Source organism: Coregonus clupeaformis, chromosome 31 (assembly GCF_020615455.1).
Source record: "Coregonus clupeaformis isolate EN_2021a chromosome 31, ASM2061545v1, whole genome shotgun sequence".
NCBI lineage: Eukaryota > Metazoa > Chordata > Actinopteri > Salmoniformes > Salmonidae > Coregonus > Coregonus clupeaformis.
Genome location: NC_059222.1, coordinates 40,904,210 through 40,929,209, shown reverse-complemented (window position 1 = coordinate 40,929,209; position 25,000 = coordinate 40,904,210). Strand labels below are relative to the sequence as shown.

Sequence of the window (25,000 nt, the reverse complement as noted above, 5' to 3'; positions counted from 1 at the left end):
AGAGAGACGAGAGAGAGAGAGAGACAGAGAGAGAGAGAGAGAGAGAGAGAGAGAGAGAGAGAGAGAGAGAGAGAGAGAGAAAGAGACATGATCATGTAACGAGCCTGGCGTTAGTCTGTGTTTATTTATCTGTAATTATTGTATAAATGTGTGCGTGGTAATTAAGGGACATGCAGCAGCTGGTTATAACATGTATAAAGGAGAGGTAATGGTAGGCATTTACATGCTGTCACTGTCAATGCTGCACACTGGACACATTAGATACAGCTGGAACATGTGTTTTAAAGTTATGCTGTCAGTTAATATAGTCGTCTCTCTCTTTACATACTGTATTTATAATCAAGATAAAATAGTCGTTTACATATTTTTTTGGGAGGCGGTTGTGTTTGATTTAGATACCTGTTAGAACAAAGTCCCTTGTCTTGACTGTTTCTCAAAATAGTATTTTACAGTAGGTGATGTATTATTTATTTTTGCGGGAAGTGCATGTTTCGATTGAAGTATGGCGGTCATGGTATCATTGTATGAGTGTATTTGGAAAGGGATTTCCATATCAAAAACACCCCCCTCCCTACCCGGGAGGTTCTATTTCACAGTTTAGGATAATTTGGAGTTGATCGAAACCGGCATAATTTGACAATGGGTTTTTCTGGGTTAAGGATGTCTAGTGAAATCAAATCATACAGTACTACATTATAATCGTGTCCTCTATTCTCTCTCTCTGTTCTATCTCTCTCTGTTCTATCTCTCTCTGTTCTATCTCTCTCTGTTCTATCTCTCTCTTTTCTCTCTCTCTCTCTTTTCTCTCTCTCTCTCTGTTCTCTCTCTCTGTACTCTCTGTTCTCTCTCTCTCTTCTATATCTCTGTTCTCTCTCTCTCTGTTCTCTCTCTCTGTTCTCTCTGTTCTCTCTCTCTCTGTTCTATCTCTCCCTGTTCTATCTCTCTCTGTTCTATCTCTCTCTGTTCTATCTCTCTCTGTTCTCTCTCTCTATTTGTTCTCTCTCTCTGTACTCTCTGTTCTCTCTCTGTTCTATATCTCCGTTCTCTCTCTCTCTGTTCTCTCTCTCTCTGTTCTATCTCTCTCTGTTATCTCTCTCTCTGTTCTCTCTCTCTGTTCTATCTCTCTGTTCTATCTCTCTGTTCTATATCTCTGTTCTCTCTCTCTCTGTTCTCTCTCTCCGTTCTCTCTCTGTTCTATCTCTCTCTGTTCTCTCTCTCTCTCAGTGCTCTCTCTCCCTTTCTGTCTCTTTCCTTCCCCATCTCCCTCCTATGAGACCATCTGCGGGGGATGTACAGCCCGAATGCGCACCTCCACACAATTCCCAACCAACGTGCAGTGGTGTAAAGTACTTAAGTAAAAATACTTTCAAGTACTACTTAAGTCGTTTTTTGGGGGTATCTGTACCTTACTATTGGTCTATTTGTACTACTTTAACTACATTCCTTAAGAAATATGTACTTTTTACTCCCAAAACATTTTTCTGACACCAAAAAGTATTTGTTACATTTCGAATGTTCAGGCAGGACAGCAATATGGTCCAATTCACGCACCTATTAATATAACTTGTCATCATCCCTACTGCCTCTGATCTGGCGGACTCACTAAAAACAAATACTGCGTTTGTAAATGATGTCTGAGTGTTGGAGTGTGCCCCTGTCTGTCCGTAAATTCAAAAAACTAGAAAATCGGAATTCGATGTATAGTATTTATTTTTACTTTTACTCAAGTATGACAATTGAGTACTTTTTCCACCACTGTACTTAAGCACATTTAAAACTAGATACGTTTAGACTTTTACCCAAGTAGTATTTCACTGGGTGACTTTTACATGTACGTGAGTCATTTTCTATTAAAATGTCTTTACTTTTACTCAAGTAGGACAATTGAGTACCTTTTCCACCACTGCCAACGGTACACGTCCTCTATTCATTTGAATGTGTTGACAGTTAGAGAAATTGCTTGAGCAGCGCTGAGAAATCGAAAAGTATGAAAGCCAACGGTGCAATATTCTAGAACAATGCTGTGTGTACGCATACATGTTTTGGACTATGATAGACACCTTACTCTCTCTCTCTCTCTCTCTCTCTCTCTCTCTCTCTCTCTCTCTCTCTCTCTCTCTCTCTCTCTCTCTCTCTCTCTCTCTCTCTCTCTCTCTCTCTCTCTCTCTCTCTCTCTCTCTCTTTCTCTCTCTTTCCTGCACCATCTTTGTAACTTCGTTGTTGAGAAACAAAATGTTCACAACCTGTCAACCTGTTTACACATGACTGGGATAACGTATACATGAAAAGGAAAAAAAAAAGAGATACATATTTTTTTGCACCATCCCACTGATAAACTGACAAACAGAAAGAGTGCTGCATGCTAAGATGCTGTCACCATGCTAGGGATTCCCCTTGGGCTGTAACACACACACACACACACACACACACACAGAAAAACTGACAGACGGGTGGGCGGACTTACACAAACATGTCTTCATGAGTCTCCTCCCCCCCAATGCCTTTAGTGTTGTCCACAATAACAGAATGCGTGATGGCAAAGCAACAATGTTTTCATCATTGAACGCATTACAACACTATTGCTCATTTTGTAAAAGTCTCTGGTGAAGAAATAGCAGCTAATTTGCCTAATTGACTATGACTAGCTGTCAACAGTAAATTGTGTTGAGATGTGTGAGGGACCTTGGTGGGAACTTAGGGCCCAGGCATTGTGATGTGTTGGGAGGTGCTTAGACAAAACGTTGTGAGGTTTTGGGCCTTCGGTTGTTTTGGAGATATTTAGACTCATATTTTTATGGGCCTCTTGCTTTCATTTTTTCTCCTATGAGATTATGTCTGTGTTTTCTGATGTATCTTCATGTTTTTATTCTCCTTCCAGATAGATGAACTGGAGTGAGGGCAGGACTGCTGGTTAAACCTGTGTGTGTGTGTGTGTGTGTGTGTGTGTGTGTGCTTGCGCGTGAGTGCGTACGAGTGTGTGTCTGTTCGTTTGTATGGAGGTGGGAGGGCAGGTTAGACTGCTTTTCAAAACACTACCATTCTCTCAGGCCATCAATGAACAATGTAGAAGAGAGAGATGGACCTGAAAGCATTGTGGCTGGAGAGACAACTGTACTCTGGAGAGAGCAGGAGAACATGACAGAGATCTCCTTCCAGATAGATGAACTGGAGTGAGGCCAGGACTGCTGGTTAAACCTGTTTGTGTGTGTGTGTGTGTGTGTGTGTTTATGTGTGTGTGTGTGTGTGTGTGTGTGCTTGGTTATATAGACTTTTCTTATAAGAATGTTTATGACGATAATGTAGATTTGAATACACACACACATACTTGCCAGTTGCATGCACACACACACACACACACACAAACACACGAACAGCCACACTCATTACTCTGTTCCCAGTTTGAGTTCCCAGCCATGACTCTCCAAATCATCCCTTAATTTAATTCAGAATGAAATCAAGGGAACAATCCAACAGCCTCTCTCTCAGCAGCAGTATGTAGGCCAAAGCCAGGGGCTGTTATTTGACAATAAACCCAAGAGGAGCAGCACAGAGGGGGCTTTGATTTCACTAATCCCCCCTTGCCTGGGTGACCCAGAGCTATCTCTCTCTCATGGTTCTCCGTCTCTCTCTCCTCTTTATCGCTCCCCCTCTTTCTACCTCTCTGTATATCTTCCGTTCTCTCTCTCTCTCTCTCTCTCTCTCTCTCTCTCTCTCTCTCTCTCTCTCTCTCTCTCTCTCTCTCTCTCTCTCTCTCTCTCTCTCTCTCTCTCTCTCTCTCTCTCTCTCTCTCTCTCTCTCTCTTTCCATTCCTCTCTCTGTCTCTCTTTTCACCTCTCTCCCTCTCTCTCGCACTCCTCCTGGGTTGTGTCTACACACAAAAAAATGAGGGTTCCTCAAGAGTTATTTTGGAAGTGTGATGATTCTATGTGGAAACATACTGACCCAAAGAACCCTTTGAGCCCTTCATTGGCCGAGAGTGTCATTCCAGTATATCTACTCGGTTGTGTTATGCTATTGCATGTTATCTACAGTGAGGGAAAAAAGTATTTGATCCCCTGCTGATTTTGTACGTTTGCCCACTGACAAAGAAATGATCAGTCTATAATTTTAATGGTAGGTTTATTTGAACAGTGAGAGACAGAATAACAACAAAAACATTTATAACATTTTTGACATGCGTTTTTCTGGATTTTGTTGTTGTTATTCTGTCTCTCACTGTTCAAATAAACCTACCATTAAAATGATAGACTGATTATGTTTTTGTCAGTGGGCAAACGTACAAAATCAGCAGGGGATCAAATACTTTTATCCCTCACTGTATGACTATGGCCAGTGACAGTGACTTGTAAAAGACTCATGTATGGCCTTTTGTCAATTGAGAACGGTTGACTAAGTCAGTAGGTCTCATTTCTCTTCTTAGGGACCCCAGCTGTTCCAGAGCTAGCAGACCTGATTTAACTTCTAAATAAACACAATAATAAAACCTATGGCATTTTAGTTGTTTAAGTTCAGACTGGAGTATTTATCATAAAATAAAATAAAGTTGTATTTTTTTTACACAGACACTCGCGACCCATTCAAAACCTCCCACGACCCAAATTTGGGTCGCGACCCACCAGTTGGGAATCGCTGAAACAAAGAACCATAAAAAGGGGTTCTATACAGCACCAAAAATGGTTGTAACCATAGCAGAACCTTTTTTGGTGCTATATATAACCTTTTGATAATGGTTGTTTATGGAACCTAAAGAAAATGTTTTTTATAGCACCATACAGGTTCCATTTAAACCTTATGAGCATGGTTCTTTATAGAACTTTTTAAAAAAAGGTTATATATACCACCAAAAAGGGTTCTGCTATGTTTACAAGCCAATTAACCCTTATTTGGCACTGTATAGAACCATTTGTTTTGTGTGTGTAGAGACATACAGTATGCTGTATTTTAGCCTGAAATGCTGATCATGTCTGTGTATCGCCCCAGGCCTCCTCTCCTCTCCTCTCCTCTCCTCTCCTCTCCTCTCCTCTCCTCTCCTCTCCTCTCCTCTCCTCTCCTCTCCTCTCCTCTCCTCTCCTCTCCTCTCCTCTCCTCTCCTCTCCACTACCGCTCCACTCTCCAGTCTTCAGAGGGAGGGGGGAGAGGAGCGAAGATGGAGAGAAGTGGTCACAGGCTGCCAGAATGAAGGGATGGATGAGAACAGGAATGAAAGCAGAGAGGGTGGGAGGGAGGGAGGGAGGGAGGGAGGGAGGGAGGGAGGAGGGAGGAGGAGAGGGGAGGGAGGGACTTCCAGGATAGAGGGATAAAGTGAGGAATGTAAAAGAGAGTGAGAGTGAACCTCGGAGGTGCCTCAAGGCTTTTTAAAGTGTTCTGGAGCCAGGGATGGGACGGGATACATTTTTTACATTTACATTTTTGTCATTTAGCAGACGCTCTTATCCAGAGCGACTTACAGTTAGTGAGTGCATACATTTTCATACTGTCTGCTGGGTTTACTGAGGACAACCCTATATCTGTGTACTTCCTGTAAAGTTTATTCCATGGTTGTATACTATGTAAATGATTTTTGAGGGGACCTTAACATTTTTGATGAATGTACTGTGTAGTATCTTCGCTTGTCAGGGCCATGGTAGATTTTGTAGTTTGATGTTACACAATAATAATGGCTGAGAGTGGTCTTTGTCACATTTATACAAGCAGGCAAACATGTGACCAGAGTGAGCTAGAAGAATAGACCAGAGCCTCCGTTTAAAATAAATAAGAAAAGAACACCATGAATTCATGTAGCCGTCCATCTTTGTGTGTTGCTATCCTCTTCCAGTGTTTGGAAGGCTCATTATTTCATGGTTCCTTTTTGTTCTGGCCGACAGGCAGGGACCCATTTCCTGTTGTACAGTATGACTGGATGTATTCACTGCAGAGGTGGAGATCTGTACTGTACTATACTGGACTATACTATACTGTACTACACACTAGGTTTGTCACGTTACCAACATTTGATATGATACCATGCATAGTATCACGATACCACAGTGGAACAAAATCAGTGGCCTAACATCCTGTTCGCCCCGTCGACCCGGACGCTTGTTCACATGTTTTAAACGTTCTCCAAAAACATGTCACTGAAATTCACAGTTCTACTCAATTCAACACATTGAATTTAACTTCACACTGTTCAGTGTATAATAGAACACTGCATAGAATGACCGATTTGCTCATATTATTTGGCTGGAGGAATGGGAGGAAGGAATATACATGCATAATGATTTGCATGTCATTGTGTCAGTAAGGAGAAAACACTTGCATGAAACCTTCTTTACTCTTCAGTTAACGGAGACACACACACAGTCTCCCTCCCTCTCATAAACACACACCACTCTCGCTCTCCCACAAACACTGCTCCCAACTTTTAAAACATTAGGCACCAAACTCCCGAGTGGCGCAGTGGTCTAAGGCGCCGCATCGCAGTGCTAACTGTGCCACTAGAGATCCTGGTTCGAATCCAGGCTCTGTCGCAGCCGGCCGCGACCGGGAGACTCATGGGGCGGCACACAATTGGCCCAGCGTCGTCCAGGGTAGGGGAGGGAATGGCCGGCAGGGATGTAGCTCAGTTGATAGAGCATGGCGTTTGCAACGCCAGGGTTGTGGGTTTGATTCCCACGGGGGGCCAGTATAAAAAAATAAATAATATGTATTCACTAATTGTAAGTCGTTCTGGATAAGAGCGTCTGCTAAATGACTAAAATGTAAACAGAATTTAAGTGTAGTTTAGGCTTCCATTTTCCTTTTCCTTTCTTCCTGTGCCAATCAAATTAGCCTAAACCTACTGTCTATCATGTTTCAGGAGAAGACCCAGATGCAGACAGTGTCGAAGTAACAAAAGTTTATTACAAAAAACAGGGGGAAGGCAAACGACAGGTCAAGGCCAGGCAGAGGTCAGTAATCCAGATCAGAGTCCAAAAGGTACAGAACGGCAGGCAGTCTCAGGGTCAGGGCAGGCAGAGATCAATAATCCAGGGTGGTGTGACAAGGTACAGAACGGCAGGCAGGTTCAGGATCAGGGCAGGCAGAATGGTCAAAACCGGGAAAACTAGAAAACAGGAACTTGAGAAAGACAGGCGCAAGGGGAAAACCGCTGGTAGGCTTGACAAAACAAAACGAACTGGCAACAGAGAAACAGAGAACACAGGTATAAATACACAGGGGATAATGGGGAAGATGGGAGACACCTGGAGGGGGGTGGAGACAATCACAAAGACAGGTGAAACAGATCAGGGTGTGACACTGTCAAGTTACCAGGTGTGACATTGTCAAGTTACCAGGTTTTTAGCTAGCTAGCTAACATGACTGAACAACATTGTTTGTTATGAAACCAATAATTAGCAACCCGGGATTAATTTAAAATGGCCCGCGACATGGTTTGTGAAATTATATAAAATGTGCGCGAATCCCGATAGAAATAAAAAAAGGCATCTCCGGTAATATGGGACATCTTTTTGGAACTAGAGACAAAACTTTTTCTTTGCTGTAAAGCTGCAAGCATGCCTGTCATGAAGCAGTGCTCCATTTCCCTCTCTGACACTCAGAGGCTGCATGACAGTGAAATTGCAAAGTCTACTCAGACAGGTCTGTGCTCTTAGTTATAACAGGCGATGAAATGATACAGTGCCTTGCAAAAGTATTCATCCCCCTTGGCATTTTTCCTATTTTGTTGCATTACAACCTGTAATTTAAATGGATTTTTATTCAGATTTCTTAATAATAATAATATGCCATTTAGCAGACGCTTTTATCCAAAGCGACTTACAGTCATGCATGCATACATTTTTACGTATGGGTGGTCCCGGGGATCGAACCCACTACCCTGGCATTACAAGCACCATGCTCTACCAATTGAGCTACAGAGGACCACGACATACAAAAAAATAGTCAAAATTGGTGAAGGGGAATGAAAAACATGGTGCGTGCACATGTATTCACCCCCTTTGCTACGAAGCCCCTAAATAAGATCTGGTGCAACCAATTATAAAGTCCACCTGTGTGCAATCTAAGTGTCACATGATCTGTCACATGATCTCAGTATATATACACCTTTCTGAAAGGCCCCAGAGTCTGCAACACCACTAAGCAAGGGGCACCACCAAGCAAGCGGCACCATGAAGACCAAGGAGCTCTCCAAACAGGTCAGGGACAAAGTTGTGGAGAAGTACAGATCAGGGTTGGGTTATTTAAAAAAAATCTGAAACTTTGATTATCCCACGGAGCACCATTACATCCATTCAACAAAAAAATGGAAAGAATATGGCACCACAACAAACCTGCCAAGAGAGGGCCGCCACCAAAACTCACGGACCAGGCAGGGAGGGCATTAATCAGAGAGGCAACAAAGAGACCAAAGATAACCCTGAAGGAGCTACAAAGCTCAACAGCGGAGATTGGAGTATCTGTCCGTAGGACCACTTTAAGCCGTACACTCCACCGAGCTGGGCTTTACGGAAGAGTGGCCAGAAAAAAGCCATTGCTTAAAGAAAAAAATAAGAAAAAATGTTCGCCAAAAGGCATGTGGGAGACTCCCCAAACATATGGAAGAAGTTACTCTGGTCAGATGAGACTAAAATTGAGCTTTTTGGCCATCAAGGAAAACATCATGTCTGGTTCAAACCCAACACCTCTCATCACCCCGAGAGCACCATCCACACAGTGAAGCATGGTGGTGGCAGCATCATGCTGTGGGGATGTTTTTCATTGGCAGGGACTGGGAAACTGGTCAGAATTGAAGGAAAGATGGATGGCGCTAAATACAGGGAAATTTTGGAGGGAAACCTGTTTCAGTCTTCCAGAGACTTGAGACTGGGATGATGGTTCACCTTCCAGCAGGACAATGACCCTAAGCATACTGCTAAAGCAACACTCAAGCGGTTTAAGGGGAAACATTTAAATGTCTTGGAATGGCCTAGTCAAAGCCCAGACCTCAATCCAATTGAGAATCTGTGGTATGACTTAAAGATTGCTGTACACCAGCGGAACCCATGCAACTTAAAGGAGCTGGAGCAGTTTTGCCTTGAAGAATGGACAAAAATCCCAGTGGCTAGATGTGCCAAGCTTATAGAGACATACTCCAAGAGACTTGCAGCTGTAATTGCTGCAAAAGGTGGCTCTACAAAATATTGACTTTGGGGGGGTGGATAGTTATGCACACTCAAGTTTTCTGTTATTTTTTGTCTTATTTCTTGTTTGTTTCAAAATAAAACATATTTTGCATCTTCAAGGTGGTAGGCATGTTGTGTAAATCAAATGATACAAACCCCCCAAAAATCAATTTTTATTCCAGGTTGTAAGGCAACAAAATAGGAACAATGCGAAGGGGGGTGAATACTTTCGCAAGCCACTGTACAATGTAACAAATCTAACAACAGAAGACTCATCAGGATCTGGGTCTGAATCCCGGCTAAATTATATATATATTTTTTAACTGACGGAGGAATAGACGTGTTTGAAGAGCGGACGGAGAGAAGCATGTGAGTGAGGGCTGGTATGGGATGCAGCTGGCTGATTACAGCTGCTACACGTGATATGTGCATGAAAGTGAAGTGGATATTATTGGACCTGCGCATACAACAGACTAGTGGCTGTTGCTTAAATTCAACTGAATTCATGAACAAAAATGACTTTATAAACATTATATAACAGGCGCCAGCAGGTTCTTTAGAATGGTAGGGATGAAAAAGTTGGTAGTATCATATGAAACGGTACTGCAGTAGTCTAAAATGTTGGTATCATAAGTATCATGACGTTTTGGTACCGTGATATTACCGTGGTACCGGTATACCGTGCAACACTACTACTACTACACACACACACAGAGAGAGAGAGAGAGAGAGCCTGTTTAATGTAGAACTACTCACAGAAGGGTAATATGTGATATATCCTGTGTGTATGTTCTGTGTGTGTGTGTGTGTGTGTGATTGCACGAGTGTGTGCGTGTGTGAGTGAGTGTGTGTGGTTGTGTGTAGTTGTGTGTAGTTTGAATCAATCAATCAATCAATCAATTCAATTGTATTTATAAAGCCTTTTTACATGCATCATATAATAAGCCTTTTTACATGCATCAGCAGTTGACACAAAGTGCTTGTCCAGAAACCCAGCCTAAAACCCCAGGCTAAACTGTGAGGTTCAGGAGAGGTGTGCCAAGGTGAGGAGGAGACTGCTCTTATCAGCCTCAGTTCAAACACGAAGCCATCAGAGAAAGATGGAGGAGGGAGGGAGGGAGGGAGGGAGGGAGGGAGGGAGGGAGGGAGGGAGGGAGGGAGGAGGGAGGGAGGGAGGGGGAGGGAGGGAGGGAGGGAGGGAGGGAGGGAGGGAGGGAGGGAGGGAGGAGGGAGGGAGGGAGGGAGGGTTGAGGGAGGAGGGAGAGAGGGAGAGAGGGTTGGAGGGAGGGAGGGAGGGAGAGAGGGAGAGAGGGTTGGGAGGGAGGGAGGGAGGGAGGGAGGGAGGGAGGGAGGGAGGGAGGGAGGGAGGGAGGGAGGGAGGGAGGGAGGGTTGGAGGGAGGGAGAGAGGGAGAGAGGGTTGGAGGGAGGGAGAGAGGGAGAGAGGGGGAGGGAGAGAGAGATGAGGAGGTAGAGAGACAGAGAGAGAAGTGGAGGGAGGGGGGGTGAAAGACATGTCTATTGGCGGCAGGAAGGAGGGAGAGAAGAACAGACAAAAGAGTTGAAGCAGGAGATGGAGAGAGAGAATGAGAGAGACTGTCTAAAAGAGAGTGAAAGTGAGTGATAGACAGAGAGAGAAAATAAATGGTTTTGAATTGAGTCGCTGCAGTCTGTGCAAGGCCAGTGGATTGATGAAAGTCAGTGTGATGTAAAGTCAACCTTATCTCTGCCAAGTTTCTGTACTACACAGTACTACACAGTACTACACAGTACTATTGTACAATCATCCTTATTATCTGTCTCCATACAGACAATACACAGTCACTACTACTGATTCTCAGTTTCTACTGTCTTTCTACTGTGTTTCTCTGTTTCTACTGTGTTTATTCTGTTTCTACTGTGTTTCTTCTGTTTCTACTGTCTTTCTACTGTGTTTCTCTGTTTTTACTGTCTTTCTACTGTGTTTCTCTGTTTCTACTGTCTTTCTACTGTGTTTCTCTGTTTCTACTGTGTTTCTACTGTGTTTCTCTGTTTCTACTGTGTTTCTTCTGTTTCTACTGTGTTTCTCTGTTTCTACTGTGTTTCTCTGTTTCTTCTGTTTCTACTGTGTTTCTACTGTGTTTCTACTGTGTTTCTTCTGTTTCTACTGTGTTTCTTCTGTTTCAACTGTGTTTCTCTGTTTCTTCTGCTTCTACTGTGTTTTTCTGTTTCTACTGTGTTTCTACTGTGTTTCTCTGGTTCTACTGTGTTTCTCTGTTTCTACTGTGTTTCTACTGTGTTTCTACCATGTTTCTTCTGTTTGTTACTGTGTTTCTTCTGTTTCTACTGTGTTTCTTCGGTTTCTACTATGTTTCTACTGTCTTTCTACTGTGTTTCTCTGTTTCTACTGTGTTTCTACTGTGTTTCTCTGTTTCTACTGTGTTTCTCTGTTTCTACTGTGTTTCTCTGTTTCTACTGTGTTTCTCTGTTTTTACTGTGTTTCTCTGTTTTTACTGTGTTTCTACTCTGTGTCTCTACCATCCCCTGCCCATTCACCAGTCCACCTTTACATTGACCCCCTACCTCAGTGTGTGTGTGTGAGAGTGTGTGTGTGTACTCGGTGTGTGTGTGTGTGTACTCGGTGTGTGTGTGTACTCGGTGTGTGTGTGTCCATGTGTTCCCTCACGTACAGACAGAGGTGATGATCATTAGCTGATATCGACACAGCTTAAAGATAAGGTCCGAACACACAACCTATCCCCGTGGGAATTCACTAACCAACTCTCTCTCTCTCTCTCTCTTTCTCTCTCTCTCCCCCCCACCCCTCTCTCTCCCTCTCCCTCTCTCAGGCGTGTAGGAGAGAATAAATGAGGAGCGTTAGACATCAGCGGACATCATCTTTCCAGACCAAGGCCTTCTGGGATTGCTGCTGTCGGCAGATACAACAAGGTAGGACTCACCTTCCTCTCCTACGCACACGCACGCATACACACACACACACACTACACCCCCATTATGCATTACCACTATAAACGGCTATCCAGACCCTGTTTTCACTTCCCTTAAAGGTAACTAACACTGACACTGAATACCTATCCTATGTGTTAGTCATCCAGAACTGATTGACAAACTTGCGGTTGTACGCACTTCTGTCATCGTCTGTGGACAAGGTGTTTTCAGGACACAGCCCTCACACTGACCACGTCTTTTAAACTAGCAGTTTTAATCTGACTGTTAAACAGAGTACTATGAGCTCTGTGAACAGCCTGTGAAACGTTTGTTATGCTATTACAAATAATATTAGTGGATGTGTGAAGTGAGCGGTGGAGGCTGCTGAGGAGGGGACGGCTCATAGTAATGTCTGGAACGGAGTCAATGGAATGGAAACCATGTGTTTGATGTATTTGATACCATTCCTCCCCGATTCAGGTGCCACCAACCTCCTGTGGAAGTGAATAGTTGATATGTTTGTAACAGTTAGTGGAAGGGTTGGGGAGTAACTAATGACATGTAATCTGATTACAACAAACGATCTAACTGTAATCCGTTACGTTACCAGCTACAGTATTTTTTTATTAGATTACAGATACTTTATGACACCTTTATGACACCTTCATGACACCTTCATGACACCTTTATGACACCTTCATGACATCTTTATGACACCTTTCTGTTTTCCCTGGTTAGTGGATGTGTTGAGTGAATAGTTTAATAGTTTGAGTCACCGACTCTTCCTCATTACAGTTCTCTCCATAGGAGACCAGAGGTTATTCATGTGTGTGTGTGTGTGTGTGTGTTTGTGTGTTTGTGTTTGTGTGCGTGCATGTGCGTGTGTGTGTGAAAGAGAGATTGACATGATTAGAGAGTGTGAGATATGGCAGTACTACTCAGGAGAGTTCACGCAATGGGCACGCCAGAGTCGGAGAAACCGGAAAACCAGAAAACTGGGCCGGAGGCAGCGGGGGTCCATGGGACTGTTTAGGCCTAGATGTGTGTGTGTGTGTGTGTGTGTGTGTGTGTGTGTGTGTGTGTGTGTGTGTGTGTGTGGCGTGTGTGTGTGTGTGTGTGTGTGTGTGTGTGTGTGTGTGTGTGTGTGTGTGTGTGTGTGTGTGTGTGTGTGTGTGTGTGTGTGTGTGTGTGTGTGTGTGTGTGTGTCCGTGTGTGTGTGTGTGTGTGTGTGTGTGTGTGTGTGTGTCCGTGTGTGAGCGTGATGAACTTGGATTTTAAAATCTGGTAGAAATATGCATGCCGAAGCTTTGGGGAGCTTCTTGGAAGAATTTAAATACCTATCTCTCACTCTCTGTCCCCTCCCTCCCTCACTATCTCTCCTCCCTCCTCCCTTTCTAAAAAAGCAGTTCTAAAAAAATGGTTTTACCTCCCTAAAGCTAGAGAATCAAAATCTCCTTTGTCATTGTGTTGATAATTAGCATTGAGGACTGTAGCTCGATATAGCCTGATGCTAGCGGGTTGTTAGCTAGCTATCTAGCGTGGTTAGCTCAGGTCTCCAGGGGAGCACCAGAGCTCCAGAGGTCTGAGAGAATTAGTACCCAGGCCAAATGCTGCTTTCTGTGGGTAGAGGAAGCAGCAGAGAGGCCCTCAGATCCAGGCCACATGCACACTCAGGGACACAGAGAAGGATAAACAGGAAGATAGATACTGCAAGGTTTGCATAGGACACGGACACATTGTGTTGAATGTATTTACACAAAATATGAATTATATCTCTATATTATTTGGTAGTGTACTTTGCTATGAATCAAACCTATGAAAATGTATTATGCATAAACCTAATGCAAGTCTCATGTATACATATTGGGAACCATCAGAATCCTGGTCCCATTGCCTATTCCAGTCCTTCCACCTCACAGAGCAGAGCATATAACCTAGCAACATTAGCATTCCGGAATGGCTGCTGTGGCTGTCACCGTCATGCTCAAGTGGCTGTCACCGTGGGTTACCACGCCACCATCATGTCCAAGGAGCATGAGGGTTAGTCTCCCACCGAGGGCTATCCCACCCCCAGCAGGGGGACCCACGCTCTTCTACTCCCAATCCCAATGAGGAGGCATGCACGCACACACTCTATTCCCATTCCCAGTAAAAACAAGAGCACAGACTCCCAAGGGCAGGGATGTATAAGGAGGGAAGGAGAGAGCAAGAGGGAGGGAGGGAGGCAGGGAGAGAGGGAGGGAGAGGGAGAGAGAGAGAGAGAGAGGGATGGATGGAGGATGGTAGGGAGAGAAGGAGGCAGAGAGAGAGGGAGGAGAGAGAGGGAGGAGAGAGAGGGAGGAGAGAGAGAGAGAGAGAGAGAATATAGCAGTACATAGTATAACTACAGTAATACAGCAGTATAGAGTATACAGCAACTACAGTAATACAGCAGAACATCGTAAAACTACAGTAATACAGCAGTATAGAGTGTACAGCAACTACAGTAATACAGCAGTACAGAGTATAACTACAGTAATACAGCAGTAGAGAATATAACTAGAAGGAATACAGCAGTAGAGAATATAACTAGAAGGAATACAGCAGTAGAGAATATAACTAGAAGGAATACAGCAGTAGAGAATATAACTAGAAGGAATACAGCAGTAGAGAATATAACTAGAAGGAATACAGCAGTAGAGTGTATAACTACAGTAATACAGCAGTACAGAGCATAGCTACAGTAATACATTCTACCTCCAGTGGATTCATCTATCCTGTCACGGCACTTCTATCCACTGTGGTGTATCCTACTCTGCATCTGAAATGGCACCCTATTCCCTACTCAGCGCACTACTTTTGACTAGGGACTTGGTCAAAAGTAGTGCGCAATCGTAAATAGGGTGCCATTTTAGACTCCGCCCCAGCCATCCTATCAGTATGGGTTGCTGCTTCTTGTCTGCGTTTTCTCATGTATTTGATATGATGTAGTGGATTGTTCTCTTTGAAGCTCTCACAGGGAATAACATGCCTCTCTCATGCCTGATAGCTGCTGTTGATAAATAGCAATATAGCATCGGTGTGTGTGTTTGTGTTTTTATATACGTGTGTGTGTGTGTGCGTAGGAGTTGATGCGGGGGGATTGAATTTCAGACTGAAATGGTCCTCTCCACCACCTACCCATAATCCTTCACAATTTGTATTGCCTTTCCTATTATGTCGTCCATCTTGGTTTTACACTTCATCATGGCTCCCTCCTTCCTGCCTATACTACCCCCTCGTACACACACGAACGCAGTCATGCGTGAAAACATTTTACATGTGGGTAGCTTCAGGATTCGAACCCACAATCCTGGCATTACAAGCACCATGCGTGCTTCCAACTGAGCCATACAGGACCTACTACACACACATACACACACACGCACATACACACACACACACACAAACACACACACGTGCACAGATGACACAAACACATATTTCTCCCCAGTTCCCTGTTCCCCCCTCTCCCCCTCTCCCCCCTCCCCCACCTCTCACCCCTCCCCCCAACCTCTCCCCCCCACCTCTCCCCCACCTCTCCCCCCACCTCTCCCCTCTCCCCACCTCTCCCCCATCACTCCCCCCCCCACCTCTCCCCACCTCCCCCCAACCTCTCCCCCACCTCTCCCCCCTCTCCCACCTCTCCCCCATCGCTCCCCCACCTCTCCCCCCATCACTCCCCCACCTCTCCCCCACCTCTCCCCCTCCCCCACCTCTCCCCCCCCCACCTCTCCCCCTCCCTCACCTCTCCCCACCTCTCCTCATCACTCCCCCCATCTCTCCCCTTCCCCCCTCTCCCCCACCTCTCCCCCACCTCTCCCCATCATCCCCCCCCTCCCCCCTCTCCCCATCTCGCCTTCTCATGGATGACAGTAGTATTTCAAAGCGTAAACATGTGCTGTTATAATAATAATAATAATAATACGCCATTTAGCAGACGCTTTTATCCAAAGCGACTTACAGTCATGCGTGCATACATTTTTGTGTTATGTCCTGGCCGACGGTGGCCTAGCAGTGTGTGTTGTGTGTGCATTATGTGGTTGTGCGTGTGTGCATGCGAGCAAGAGTGTGTGTGTGTGTGCGCGTGTGTGTGTGTGTGTGTGTGTTTGTGTGGTTGTGTGTGTGTGTGTGTGTGTGTGTGTGCGCGTGTGTGTGTGCGTCTTTGAGGTAAGAACCAACACCACAGACAGAAAAGAAGAGGACAGATCAGAGAGCCTATAGCTCTCCATCTCCCAGCCCAGATTGGGTGTTTGTCATTCAGCCACACAGGTAGCTGAGGTGGTTCTCTCTCTCTCACTCTCTCCTGGTGGATTGATGGGACATGTAGATAGATGCATGTTGCCCATGAATACTGATGTGATGCCATCTCCCTGTGTGTGTCCCAAATGGCACCCTATTCCCTACACGGTGCACTACTCCTATGGGCTCTAGACAAAAGTGGTGCATTATATAGGGAATGGAATGACATTTAGGACGCCAAACCCTGTTTGCCCTCTGTCAGGCAGCCATCTTGCATGGGCTCCTCAGAGACAGGCCAATCCGATTGCTGATTGATTTGAATTGCTGGGAGTTTAAGAGGAAAGAGAGGAGAGACAATAACAATAAGAAGAAAAGGAGGAGTGGTAACGCTTGACAACGCAGTGACTTGCTTCAATAAATGGTCAATCATTGGGGTCAGGGTGTGCATGTTTTTAGTTCGTTTGCATGATTAAGAGTGTGTGTGTGTGTGTGTGTGTGTGTGCGTGATTTAAGGAGACAGGGTATGAGGTGTGTATTCTGTGAACACGCTAGCCAGAGGATGACACATGACTGGCACTCTGTCATCAGGTTGCGACTCAGAATGGGTGACGTGTGTGTTTGTGATTTGTGTGTGTCACCATGCCTCTGTCTGTCCGTCCGTCCGTCCATCCGTCCGTATGTCTGTCTGTGTGTCCGTCTGTCTCCCCTTATCAGCCACTTCATGGATGCTATTAAGGTGGGAGAGACAGAGAGAGAGCGAGAGACAGAGAGAAAGAAAGAAAGAGAGAGAGCAGTATCTCTCTGTGTATGTAGATGAATCTGATGTGTGTTTCTGTTTTTATATACTCATGTGTTAGGAAGTCAAAACATTGATTCTTTATAACCAGCTGCCGAGAAACACCCCCCCAAAAAAAAGAAAAAAAAAGGGAGACTCCTCTCTGACCTCTGAAGATGCAATAAAATAAATCCATAACAGAGACGGGGTCATACACTATATATACAAAAGTATGTGGACACCCCTTCAAATTAGTGGATTCGGGTATTTCAGCCACACCCGTTGCTGACAGGTGTATAAAATCGACCACACGGCCATGCAATCTCCATAGACAAATATTGGCAGTAGAATGGCCTTACTGAAGAGCTCAGTGACTTTCAACGTGGCACCGTCATAGGATGCCACCTTTCCAACAAGTCCGTTCGTCAAATTTCTGCCCTGCTAGAGCTGCCCCGGTCAACTGTAAGTGCTGTTATTGTGAAGTGGAAAGGTCTAGGAGAAACAACGGCTCAGCCGCTAAGTAGTAGGCCAGACAAGCTCACAGAACGGGACCGCATAGTGCTGAAGCACACAGAGCGTAAAAATGGTCTGTCCTCGGTTGCAACACTCACTACTGAGTTCCAAACTGCCTATGGAATCAACTTCAGCACAATAACTGTTTGTCGGGAGCTTCATGAAATGGTTTTCCATGGCTGAGAAGCCACACACAAGCCTAAGATCACCATGCGCAATACCAAGCGTCGGCTGGAGTGGTGTAAAGCTCGCCGCCGTTGGACTCTGGAGCAGTGGAAACGCGTTCTCTGGAGTGATGAATCACGCTTCACCATCTGGCAGTCCGACGGACGAATCTGGGCTTGGCGGAATGCCAGGAGAACGCTACGTGCCTGAATGCATATTGCCAACTTTTAAGGAATAATGGTCTGGGGCTGTTTTTCATGGTTTGATCTAGGTCCCTTAGTTCCAGTGAAGGGAAATCTTAATGCTACAGCATACAATGACATTCTAGACGATTCTGTGCTTCCAATTTTGTGGCAACAGTTTGGGGAAGGCCCTTTCCTGTTTCAGCATGACAATGCCCCTGTGCACAAAACGAGGTCCATACAGAAATGGTTTGTCGAGATCGGTGTGGAACAACTTGAGTGGACTGCTCAGAGCCCTGACCTCAACCCCATTGAACACCTTTGGGATGAATTGGAATGCCGACTGCCTAATCGCCCAACATCAGTGCCCGACCTCACTAATGCTCTTGTGGCTGAATGGAAGCAAGTCCCTGCAGCAATGTTCCAATATCTATTGGAAAGCCATCCCAGAAAATTGGAGGCTGTTATAACAGCAAAGGGAGGACCAGCTCCATTTTAATACTCATGATTTTGGAATGAGATGTTCGATGAACAGGTGTCCACATACTTTTGGTCATGTAGTGTGCGTATCTTGTGATGTCACAAGCTGTTCGCTTCTCTTTCTTTTTTTTTCTGGAAAATCAAACGGATGACATCTTTATTAACCCGCGACTGATTTACAATTTACGCTCTTCATTTTGGAAATGGACAAGGACAAGCGTGCTATCACTCTTTAAGGTTGTTGTTTTTTCCTCTTGTCGTTCTTTTTCTACAAGTGGATGAAGGGAGTAAATCTGCTGGATTGTCAGCAGGTAGTTTCACCTCCCGCTTCCCAGACCTGAGGAGCTGAATGCCTATTTCATCACACAGATTATATAGCCTCACACAGAGTGAGTTAACACCCTGTTTGACCGGCTCGAAAATACACCAGAGCATGTTTTTAACTCGATTTGAAGTTTAAAAAATAAATAAAAATAAAAGTGTTACGGAGTTAACTCTGTTTCTGTCTTTGACCATGAAGTCCTTCTGTATTAAATGCTGAGAAAGAGACAGAGAAAGAGATGGGAGAGAAAGTACTCTTTAAAGCCGAAAAAGAGAGAGAGATAAGAGTGAGAGAGAGAGAGAGAAAATGAGTGAAGCAGTGAATTGCGGAGAGGAGAGGAAGCCTCGAGAGGCTCAGTGTTAGAGGAAGCTACTATAGGAAGCACTGGGACTTGAAGTCTTCCTCTGTTGGTCACTAGAGATTCATCTCTAAGATCACTCATCTACTGTATCTAATGCATTCTGAAATGTATGTCTTAAAAGTACTACAGAGATGCGAGATAAGAACTACAGAGATACAGATATAAGTACTACAGAGTTACAGATATAAGTACTACAGAGTTAAAGATGTAAGTACTACAGAGATACAGATATAAATACTACAGAGATACAGTGATAAGTACTACAGATATACACAACAAGTTTTAGAGCACCTACTCATTCAAGGGTTTTCTTTGTTTTTACTATTTTCTACTTTGTAGACTAATAGTGAAGACATCAAAACGATGAAATAACACATATGGAATCATGTAGTAACCAGAAAAGTGTTAAACAAATCAAAATATATTTTATATTTGAGATTCTTCAAATAGCCACCATTTGCCTTGATGGCAGCTTTGCACACTCTTGGCATTCTGTCAACCAGCTTCACCTGGAATGCTTTTCCAACAGTCTTGAAGGAGTTCCCACATATGCTGAGCACTTGTTGGCTGCTTTTCCTTCACTCTGCCGACCGACTCATCCCAAACCATCTCAATTTGGTTGAGGTCGGAAGATTGTGGAGGCCAGGTCATCTGATGCAGCACTCCATCACTCTCCTTCTTGGTAAAATAGCCCTTACACAGCCTGGAGGTGTGTTGGGTCATTGTCCTGTTGAATAACAAATGATAGTCCCACTAAGCGCAAACCAGATGGGATGGCGTATCGCTGTAGAATGCTGTGGTAGCCATGCTGGTTAAGTGTGCCTTGAATTCTAAATAAATCACAGACAGTGTCATCAGCAAAGCACCCCCACACCATAATAACTCCTCCTCCATGCTTTACGGTGGGAAATCATCCATTCACCAACCCTGTGTCTCACAAAGACACAGCGGTTGGAACCAAAAATCTCCAATTTGGACTCCAGACCAAAGGACACATTTCCACCGGTCTAATGTCCATTGCTCGTGTTTCTTGGCCCAAGCAAGTCTCATCAGCAAAGCACCCCCACACCATAATAACTCATAAGATTGCATACTAAGGTGTCCTTTAGTAGTGGTTTCTTTGCCGCAATTTGACCATGAAGCCCTGATTCATGCAGTCTCCTCTGAACAGTTGATGTTGAGATGTGTCTGTTGAACTCTGTGAAGCATTTATTTGGGCTGCAATTTCTGAGGCTGGTAACTCTAATGAACTTATCCTCTGCAGCAAAGGCAATTCTGGGTCTACCATTCTTGTGGCAGTCCTCATGAGAGCCAGTTTCATCATAGCGCTTGATGGTTTTTGCTACTGCATTTGAATAAACTTTCAAAGTTCTTGAAATTTTCCGGATTGGCTGACCTTCATGTCTTAAAGTAATGATGGCCTGTCATTTCTCTTTGCTTATTTGAGCTGTTCTTGCCATAATATGGACTTTGTAAAGGGTGGCTATTTGAAGAATCTCAAATCTCAAATATATTTTGATTTGTTTAACCCTTTTTTGGTTACTACACGATTCGTATAAACCATTGAATGAGTAGGTGTGTCCAAACTTATGACTGGTAATGTATATCTGTATCTCTGTAGTAATTATAGTAATTATAGCTGTAGTACTTATTTCTGTATCTCTGTAGTACTCTCTCTGTATCGATGTAGTACTTATATATGTATCTCTGTAGTATCTCTGTAGTACTTGTGTCTGTATCTCTGTAGTACTTATATCTGTTTCTCTGTAGTACTTATATAAGTATATCTGTAGTATTTATATCTGTAGTACTTATATCTGTATCTCAGCTGTACTTATCTCTGTATCTATGTAGTACCTAACAAGTATTTGATACACTGCCGATTTTGCAGGTTTTCCCACTTACAAAGCATGTAGAGGTCTGTAATTTTTTATCATATGTACACTTCAACTGTGAGAGACGGAATCTAAAACAAAAATCCAGAAAATCACATTGTATGATTTTTAAGTAATTAATTTGCATTTTATTGCATGACATAAGTATTTGATCACTTACCAACCAGTAAGAATTCCGGCTCTCACAGACCTGTTAGTTTTTCTTTAAGAAGCCCTCCTGTTCTCCACTTATTACCTGTATTAACTGCACCTGTTTGAACTCGTTACCTGTATAAAAGACACCTGTCCACACACTCAATCAAACAGACTCCAACCTCTCCACAATGGCCAAGACCAGAGAGCTGTGTAAGGACATCAGGGATAAAATTGTAGACCTGCACAAGGCTGGGATGGGTTACAGGACAATAGGCAAGCAGCTTGGTGAGAAGGCAACAACTGCTGGCGCAATTATTAGAAAATGGAAGAAGTTCAAGATGACGGTCAATCACTCTCGGTCTGGGGCTCCATGCAAGATCTCACCTCGTGGGGCATCAATAATCATGAGGAAGGTGAGGGATCAACCCAGAACTACACGGCAGGACCTGGTCAATGACCTGAAGAGAGCTGGGACCAAAGTCTCAAAGAAAACCATTAGTAACACACTACGCCGTCATGGATTAAAATCCTGCAGCGCACGCAAGGTCTCCATAGGAGGAATGGGAGAAGGTCATGTGGTCTGATGAGACAAAAATATAGCTTTTTGGTCTAAACTCCACTCGCCGTGTTTGGAGGAAGAAGAAGGATGAGTACAACCCCAAGAACACCATCCCAACCGTGAAGCATGGAGGTGGAAACATCATTCTTTGGGGATGCTTTTCTGCAAAGGGGACAGGACGACTGGACCGTATTGAGGGGAGGATGGATGGGGCCATGTATCGCGAGATCTTGGCCAACAACCTCCTTCCCTCAGTAAGAGCATTGAAGATGGGTCGTGGCTGGGTCTTCCAGCATGACAACGACCCGAAACACACAGCCAGGGCAACTAAGGAGTGGCTCCGTAAGAAGCATCTCAAGGTCCTGGAGTGGTTTAGCCAGTGTCCAGACCTGAACCCAATAGAAAATCTTTGGAGGGAGCTGAAAGTCTGTATTGCCCAGCGACAGCCCCGAAACCTGAAGGATCTGGAGAAGGTCTGTATGGAGGAGTGGGCCAAAATCCCTGCTGCAGTGTGTGCAAACCTGGTCAAGACCTACAGGAAACGTATGATCTCTGTAATTGCAAACAAAGGTTTCTGTACCAAATATTAAAAAGTTCTGCTTTTCTGATGTATCAAATACTTATGTCATGCAATAAAATGCAAATTCATTACTTAAAAATCATACAATGTGATTTTCTGGATTTTTGTTTTCGATTCCGTCTCTCACAGTTGAAGTGTAGCTATGATAAAAATTACAGACCTCTATATGCTTTGTAAGTAGGAAAACCTGTAAAATTGGCAGTGTATCAAATACTTGTTCTCCCCACTGTATATCTGTATCGCTGTAGTACTTATCGCTGTAGTACTTATCTATGTGTATCTGTATCTCTGTAGTACCTTCCTCTGTATCTCTGTAGTACTTATATCTGTAGTACTTATATCTGTATCTCTGTAGTACTCTCTCTGTATCGATGTAGTACTTATATCTGTATCTCTGTGGTCCTTATATATGTAGTACCTATATCTGTATATATGTAGTACTTATGTCTGTAGTACTTATATCTGTATCTCTGTAGTACTTATATAAGTATACCTGTAGAATTTATATATGTAGTACTTATATCTGTATCTCTGCAGTACGTATCTCTGTATCTATGTAGTACTTATATATGTAGTATTTATATCTGTATCACTGTAGTACTTATCACTGTAGTACTTATATCTGTATCTCTGTAGTACTTATATCTGTGTCTCTGTAGTACTCATATCTGTATCTCTGTAGTACGTATGTCTTTAGTACTTATATATGTATCTATGTAGTATTTATCTCTGTATCTCTGTAGTACTTATGTATGTAGTACTTATATCTGTATCTCTGTAGTACTTATATGTGTATATAGGTAGTCCTTATATAACTATATCTGTAGTACTTATCTCTGTATGTCTGATGTTTTTATCACTGTAGTACTTATCTCTGTATTTCTGAATCTCTGTAGTACGCATATCTGTATCTCTGTAGTACTTACACTACCTGTCAAAAGTTTTAGGACACCTTCTCATTCAAGGGTTTTTCTTTATTTTTACTATTTTCTACATTGTAGAATAATGGTGAAGACATCAAAACTATGAAATAACACATATGGAATCATGTAATAACCAAAAAAAGTGTTAAACAAATTAAAATATATTTTAGATTTTAGATTCTTCAAAGTAGCAACCCTTTGCCTTGATGACAGCTTTGCACACTCTTGGCATTCTCTCAACCAGCTTCACCTGGAATGCTTTTCCAACAGTCTTGAAGGAGTTCCCACATATGCTGAGCACTTGTTGGCTGCTTTTCCTTCACTCTGTGGTCCGACTCATCCCAAACCATCTCAATTGGGTTGAGGTCGGGGGATTGTGGAGGCCCAGCTGATCTGTACTTCTCCACAACTTTGTCCCTGACCTGTTTGGAGAGCTCCTTGGTCTTCATGGGGCCGCTTGCTTGGTGGTGCCTCTTGCTTAGTGGTGTTGCAGACTCTGAGGCCTTTCAGAACAGGTGTATATATACTGAGATCATGTGACAGATCATGTGACACTTAGATTGTGCACGGGTGGACTTTATTTAACTAATTATGCGACTTCTGAAGGTAATTGGTTGCACCATATCTTATTTAGGGGCTTCACAGCAAAGGGGGTGAATACATATGCACGCACCACTTTTCCGTTATTTATTACTATTAGGCATTTGTGGCACACACACACCTAGACACACACACATCCCCACTGTGGCGACTCACACACTATCACCTTCATGCACACAGACAGGTGACAGAGTCAGCAGTACGTCTGCCAACCAACAGACTGTGTGTGTGTGTGTGTTGAAGGTGATTGTCTGGGAGTCCGTACCACGGGGAACCTGGCATGCCTCTCTGCCTCATGTCCTTAAACCAGGACTGCTTGTCTCTTAGTCACACACACCTACCCTGACACGCAAGTGTGTGTATGCATGCATGCATGTGTGTGTGTGTGTGTGCGTGCGTGCGTGTGTGTGTGTGTGGGCGTGTGCACGTAATAATAAGCGCAGCCTTTCAGTCGTGTTTCTAAACAGCGCTAACCCAAACCTCATTAGCAAAACCTGAATCCACAACATTTGGTGCAATAACTTGTAAACATATTAAAAATGTATTTACACCTACAGGCTTTGAAAGCACATTTTTAATTTGCTGTCCTCCCCAATCTGCTATTTACAACATTCCCTGTAAAAAATGTCCCTGAAACTAATATTTCAATGTTGAAAAGATGATTAGAGCGAGGAAAATTTGGTGGATGTTGAATGATGATTTTGTATTTGTGTGTGGTTGTGTGTCTGTGTGTGGTATTTGAGATTTTAAAAAAAAATCTGCCCTGCAGTTTGTGATATTGCATCGAGAGTGTGACTTGTTCCTTCATATAATATTAATTCAACAGCAACCCTGACTCAAGGTGTGCGCCCAAATAGCACCATATTCCAGAATGATCTACTTTTGACCAGAACCTATAGGGACTATATAGGGAATAGGGTAATAATAAACTGAGTTGATGAATGAGAGAAGGATGGCTGAGGTCGTGTCCTGGAGGGGATTGGAGGAGATGGGGAGGAGACGGGGAGGAGAAGAGGAGGAGAAGGGGAGGAGAAGAGAAGGAGGAGAGGAGGAGGGGAGGAGGAGGAGACGGGAAGGAGACGTTTGCACCCCCCTAACACACACACACACACACGACTGAGACATACAGGTGGTAGCTTCCGACGGACAGAGGGGTGAGTCAGGAGGGAGTCGGAGGAAGG

The 25,000-nt window shown here is 43.8% G+C and overlaps 1 protein-coding gene across 2 annotated transcripts in view; it reads left to right on the top strand.

The window, feature by feature from the left end:
• Window positions 1-25,000, top strand: part of LOC121547728 (RNA binding protein fox-1 homolog 3-like) — an 861,621-nt gene that overhangs the window by 144,512 nt on the left and 692,109 nt on the right. For both annotated transcript variants that reach the window (XM_045209896.1, XM_045209895.1), the window contains exon 2: window positions 11,970-12,069. The gene's annotated coding sequence lies outside the window, so the exon portion shown is untranslated. The remainder of the gene's footprint in view (window positions 1-11,969; window positions 12,070-25,000) is intronic.